This window comes from Penaeus monodon, chromosome 36, assembly GCF_015228065.2.
Source record: "Penaeus monodon isolate SGIC_2016 chromosome 36, NSTDA_Pmon_1, whole genome shotgun sequence".
NCBI classification, from domain to species: domain Eukaryota; kingdom Metazoa; phylum Arthropoda; class Malacostraca; order Decapoda; family Penaeidae; genus Penaeus; species Penaeus monodon.
Window position 1 is genome coordinate 8,471,589 of NC_051421.1, and position 7,666 is coordinate 8,479,254.

Sequence of the window (7,666 nt, forward strand, 5' to 3'; positions counted from 1 at the left end):
TAAGGACAGTTTGTCACAAGAAGGGCGTGTCAAGTAGGGGAGTTCAATAAGGTACCATATATTGAAGAGAGAAAAGTTGATTGAATAAGACTTCCATATCTTTGGGGTAAATAGGCAAGTATATATGCTTCGAACACATAGGCAGCTGGGCCTGAACTTAATTCTAACAGTGCGCGTCTCTGCGCTTCAATCGTATGAGCGTAAGTGTGCGGCGGGCGCAGGATTCCTTCGTTTACGGCCATGAGCCGGGTTTAATTTGCGGTGAAAATCAACAGTGCGCGTCTCGGTTGGGCGCATTTTCGTTTAGGCCATGAGCCGGGCTTAAAATTAACTTGCGGTGATTGTAACCGAGTAAGCCTATATAAAGCATGGTGTCTCCAATGTGTTGCCATTATTTGCAACTGGAGATACTACCATCAGTACATATTCACCAAACCTTAAACTAAAGAAGCATAAACTCCAGCTTACTGAGGACAAGATATCGAACTTCGAGAGGACGTCGTAAAAGAGATTTCGGTTCAGTTATTAGTCATAGGGATGGCACATAGTAAAATACGCAATCTTAGAGTGAATTCCGAGTAGAGTGGGCAGGTAGGTAAATAAGAGGATAGTCAGGTGATCGAAATCTACATGTGAACGAGCGACAGATTAGCACGGCAAGTATGAAGAAACAGTGATATAAAGAACGATATAGTGTATGCACAGAATATAACAATACGCAAGAAGTAATGAAGTGATTACTGATAGGAATAACATATAAAAGAAAAAAATAGATAATTTTTATTAATTCGATACAAATAAACATGAATAATATGATGAGAGCAGCCAAACATAACAATAATTAATTAAACTTGAAGGTACTCATTTGTTCTGAGAGAAATGATATATGCTAAATTGTGCGATCTGAGGATAAAAATTATAATAGACAGAAAAATACTAACACAATACATCGATTACGGGATGGTTAGAGCTGGGGAATGAGGTGTGAAGTGAGGGTGCGTGTCAATTAGGTTTGATCTCAGTGTGTGATTGTGTTAAAAAAAACAATGGTTGACAGGGAGAAGTTATGTAGTATAGAGTTAGTAGTGTGCGTTCGTAGAGTGGCGTTGTACTTGAATTTGAAAGAAGGCAACTTGTATGCAAGGTGTGGGTGGGTATAGGGAGGGCAATAGTTACTCTGGCATTAAAAAGGTACACTTACTTTTGATAGTAACGAGGAAGATTGTTGGTGGCGGATAGAACTGCGACATCCTGGCTGTGTTGACGAGGGTTCGCGAAGAATTAGCGACGCAGTGAGCTGGATTGGCGAGTGTGGCGGCATAGAGTGCGAAGATACATCTTCAGCGACTTCGTCAGGAGGGTAGCACAGGCGTGAGTGGTCAGCACGAAGTAGTAGGACAGACATGATGCGGGTAGGCGTGATCGAAGAGGACTTGGTAGCGATGGCTGGGCGCTAAAAGAGGCGGGGAGGCACTTCGCGTGGATCGGCAACAGGCGTCGGCGAGGAGCGAGGTGGTAGGCGAATATGCGTCGGCGTTGTGAGGTTCTTGAACACCGCTGCCATCAGATGTAAGCGAAAAGGCCACCGCTGTCGCCAGATGTAAGCGACACGTGAGTTTTGGGGAACACCACTTCGCCAGATGTAAGCGAGTGGCCACCGCAAGCCACCAGAATATGAGTGACACGAGAGATTAGGAGCACCGCGTCACTAGATGTGAGCGAGACGAGAGATGGACTTGGGTGGGTCAGTGAAAAGGGGCTTAGCTTGCTGGTTTATTCTTGACGACAGATATGAGACCCCCCAGAGACCCCCGTGTCCCCGAGTGGAGGACGAGGTGGTGGAGCTGGACCCTGTGTGGCTTGGCCGTCTGCTGTGTCCCTCTCTGTGTGTGTCTCTGCCTTACGGACGTGTCCTTTTATGCGGCGGTTCCCTTCGAGGACGGATGTTTGTTCCTGTGCGAAAAGAGAAAGCCGGGCTGCATCTGCGTCCTGCCCAAGGAGAAGGGCTGCGTGCTTGGACGGAGGTGTGAAGTGTACATCCGGCCTTGCTACGTATTGTTGACAGGGGCCACTTTAAGAGGCCTGCAAGGGGTGATGGCGGCCGAGGTAGTGGGGAGTGGTGAGAGTCACAGCCGTGGTAGAGATAATGCCTCTGATATTATCGATACTAAAAGCCACGGTAGTGTGCTTAGTGACAGATATGGTGTTGGCGATAGTGTTTACCGTGATGGTGGTGCAGGCGGTGAATCCTGCGGTGACCAGTCGAAATAATGTGGATAGTGAGGCCGTGGGGATGCAGGTTTTGTTGTCGTGGTGGTTAGTGATAGCCATGTAGTTGGTGAAGTCGATGGCCGTGGGTTGAGGGTAATAATGATCATGGTGATGTCCCACCGAATTACCAGTAAAAATTACAAAGATTACGTGCCTGCAAAATTAACCGAATATTTAAACGAATCCTATTATCAGTTCGAGAAGACGATAATAAACTGAAATAAAATCTTATAGTACCCATTCCATGCAATGCTGTTCTGTATCGTAATTAAACTCATGCCATGCGCATTTTTTTCTAAATATCTAATATATATATATATATATATATATATATATATATATATATATTACATATATATATATATATAATATAAAATATATATATTTTTTGTGTGTGTGTGTGTGTGTGTTGTGTTGTGTGTGTGTGTGTGTGTGTGTGTGTGTGTGTTTACAATATTTCCTGACAGCCGAGGTGTTGTCAGGACCTCATTCAGTTCTTAAATGGCCAAGGGGAGGTAGACTTTTTATGGATGCCTTTTGCGTGTTTGTCTGTGGATATGGATTCATGGAAGCTCACATAATATGAATAGACTGGTGGGTCACCAAGATCGTTTATAAGAATAGTTACTGTAACGAATACAAAAAAAAGAGCAATATAATAATAACTAGGATTTTAAATAATAATAGTAATGATAATAATAATAATAATAATAAAAATAATAATAATAAATAATAATGAGCATTATTTCTGTTAGTGTTCCATTTGCCTCAAACTTCAATCACCCTAGGTCGCTGGTAGTGACTCGGTGTTTGATTTTAATTAGCAGATCTAAAGAAAAAAAAGATAATAGTAATAAAAATAATAATAATAATAATAATAATAATAAAAATAATAATAACAAAATAATAATAGGAATGATGGTGATGATAATGATGATGATGATGATAATAACAATGATGATAATGGAAATAATGGTTATTATAAAATAATAATAATAATAATAATAATAATAATAATAATAATAATAATAATAATAATAATAATGATAATAATAATAATAGTAGTAGTAGTAATAATAATAAAATTAATTATCATAACAATAATAATAAAAATTATAATGACAATATAATGACAATAGTAGTTGTAGTAAATTAATAGTAATGATAATAATAAAAATAATAATAATATAAATAATAATAATAATAAAAAGAAGAAGAATGATAGTAATAAAGTAATAACACTTGTAGTAGTAGTGATGATGATAGTAGTAGTAATAATGATAAGAAGAAGAAGAATGCTAACAATAAAATAATAACGATAGTAGTAATGATAGTACTAATGATAATAATGATGATGATATAATAATCATAATAATAATATTATTATAATAATAATAATAATAATAATTATGATAATGATAATAATAATAATGATAACAAGAGAAATATCAGTAGTAGTGATAATATATTTTGTAATAATGAAAGAAATAGGGCCCTTTTAAAACAAAAGGACCTACATTGATTTTCCTAAGTAGCACTTCCTTTATTCAAAAAGCAATTATATTCATGGATGATATGCATAATAGAGCACCCCCCCCCCCCTTTTTTTTTAAGGAAGTTGGGAGGATCTGCTTTTTTGGGTGTCTTTTTTTTTCAGCCCACCAAGGAGTCGTCTGTTTTCCCCCATCCCTTTTTTAATCAAATGTTATTAGTATCGATACCGTTGTTATTATTATTATAATTGTTATTGTTAGTATTAGTGATATTATTAACCCGTAATATTGCTATTATTATTACTATTATTTTGTTATCATTGATTATTGTTTACATTATAATAATTGTTATTGTTAACATTATAATATTGTTGTTATTATCATTCTAATAAGAATTATTATCATTATCATTATTGTTCCGTTTTGTTATTACTATTATTTTTTTTACTATTACTGTTATCATTATTATTTCATTATCATTATCATTTTTAACATCATGATCTTCATTATTACCTTCTATTATTATTATGATTTTCATCATCATCATCATCATCCCTCATCATCATCATCATCATCATCATCATCATATCATCATCATCATCATCATATCATCATCATCATCATCATCATCATTATTATCGCCATTATTATTTTATCATTATTATTATCTTCATTATTTTTATTATCATTATTCTTGATATTGTGATTACGATACGGTTATTAAATACAATAGCAATGAAAATACGAATAAAAACAACTCTCAAAATCAAGGAAAGCGTAAACAGGTGAGTCAGGGAATTGTTAATTGCCTCCTTGGTGAAAAAAACACTTGTGGAGCCATCTATGTGTAAAATAATCAATACATTAAAATCACCGTGGACATAGTGTGTGTCATGCCACAGGAAAATATAAAGAAAATATAAAACTAATAAAAAAAGGGCATATTGTAAGTTGTAGAAAATAGATATGCCATTTTCACAAAAAAGAAATTTGGGCTCAAAAGATGTTCCTTAGTTCAATATGGTGTCCTCAAAAGACCTCACAAAGTTCAGATCTCAGAAAGTTGAATTAACTGTGGGAAAATATATATACTAAAATCCACGTGAACGAAACGTATTGTATTTTATATATTTGTTGACATTCCATGTTTTAGCTAGTATTCTTATTTTTCTATTATATATCATGTGTTATATTTTTCGTTCGGTTTCATATTCTTTGCAATGATCATAATGTAAAAATTTCTCAATGGTTCTTATTATTTTCATCTTAATCATTGTGTTCTCTTTAATGCTACTCATCAATATCAATAATTTTGTTGTGGTAATTTATATCATAATTACCCATTTCACCATTACCAACTTGCCATCTTCACCATCAATGTTATTTGTATTATTACCATCATCCAATGTTTTACCATCATTATCATCATCGTCATTACCATCGTCATTACCGTCATCTGTGTTCCTATCACCATCATCTCTATCTTATTTTCAACATTATCATTACTACAGACTATCATTAGCATAGCAATAGGTCCTACTTCAAAAGATTAGCAACAGATCACACGATGGTTCCCAGTCATACACTCAAGAAAATAAAATGAAAATGAAAATAAGAAATGTTTGAGAATTTCCAATTGCCGATAAAATTTGAGAGATGACTTTTATTCTCATTCGCCGGAATGAGAATAAAGTCATAAGTTAAACTTTAGGGAGAATTTGCTCATTGTGAAAGGTGATGGGTGCGATTTCTAATAGGAATTGTAGATTTCAATATCCGGGTGGGAATTTAATATTTGTGTGGGTGCTGTTTAAATATATGATGATACTAATAAGAAGAAGTGTGATAATAATAATAATGATAATATCAATAATAAAAATATTATTAATTGTTTTGTGTGTGTGTGTGTGTGTGTGTGTGTGTACGTGTTATATATAAAATATATATATATATATATATATATATATATATATATATATAGTATATATATATATACATGTGTGTATGTGTGTGTGTATGTGTGTGTGTGTGTGTGTGTGTGTGTGTGTGTGTATGCGCATGTGTGTGTGTGTGTGTGTGTGTGTGTGTGTATGTGTGTGTGTGTGTGTGTGTGTGTGTGTGTGCGTGTGTGTGTGTGTACGTGTTATATATATAAAAAGATAGATAGATAGATAGACAGATAGATAGATAGACAGATAGATATACATTTGTATAAAAAAGTAAATAAAATATATATGTATATGTGTATTATATATATATATATACATATATATATATTATACATACACACTCGCGCTCACACACACACACACACCACACACACACACACACACACACACACACACACACAAAATATATATATATATATATATATATATATATATATATATATATATATATATATATATATATATATATGTATATATATATATCTATATATATATATATATATATATATATATATATATATATATATATATATGCGTGTGATTCTGATAATACTAAAACTTCAGGCCATACATCCAATGTATGTGTAGAAAAGAATGTATAACAAGTCCAAGTTCTTTTGCGTGTATTATTCCTTAGTTTTTATTACTACGCCGGTCATAAACGTTGGTAGATAAGGTTGTATAGGGAAACACTTCATGCTTTGGACCTTCTTTATTTCCTCTATCGCCCTCTACAACTACATTGACAATTTCCCCTTAATCTATGAGACCTATTACGGTAGGGATCTTTACACACATATCTCAATTCTGAGTAACATTATAATAGATGAAATTACTTAATCATATAAGTATTTTAAAATATCTCTCTGAGCTGTCTAAGTGGCTGAGTTATTTACATTTTATTTAAAGAAAATAAGGTCATACGAGGCAGTAGAAAAACTATACAGCGATCATTCAGTCATTATTTCATTTTCTGGTTTTAATATTGAGGAATTACAATATAACCAGCATAAGCTTCAGTTAATTATGAATATAGATTACATAATAACAAAAGTGCCGTACTTAATCAACAGCCAGCCTCCCTGTTGGTTCTGGTTAAGTTTCATCAGTTTTAATTTGGTTTTCAGAATTGCGAAAATAACCTCAGAATTTCTCTGTTGGTCCAGTATCCTAGGATTCATATATATCTTATCAATCTTGCAGTAAGTCATTACCTATTCTAGGTGAATAAAACTGCCAAATTTCAACATCTTATCAGCATTTTATACCAAAGATATAACGAAAACATATAAAATTCATAGTTTCCAAAAAGGTGCGCATCAAACGCGCTATCGAAGTTTAGCATTTCACGGACCTGCTGTCACAGTCCAACAGATGTCGCTTATCATATCCGAATCACATCGGCTTTGGTATACGTAATGGCAATACCTCAGCAAGGTACGCCATGGTGCAGTAAAGGGACTCTACACTGAACCATGAGGATCTCTAAAAGCATGAGTTCGAGTCCAGTCTACGGTCCGAGATTTGGAAAGGCTTCCCACTCGCGGGTAATGGTCTCCACCTGCGAGATAAAAGTCCGGAAGATGGCAGCGTTCTACCACTTGCGAGTTCGTAAAGTAAAATTGATCACATGACAATATTTTAGGGAAATCGTGCAGCCTGGTCATCACAAAGGTCTCCGAGATTTTGAAGGATAAAACATCAGATGAGTATGGAACAAATAGTTGGTCAAGTATGTACTCATGCATTTACATCGAGTTTCTTCACTTCTTCACTACATCAAATATGTTATAACTGTTATAATTCGATGATGATTGACTTACGAAAGTTAGGAAAAATGAAAATAAGGTTTTAAAAAGAGCTATATCTACTGAATGGTGAAATTTATTTTTCGAAATTCTGCACCGTAAATACGCTTCGCATTTGCTAAAATAACACCAGACTTTACCAGCC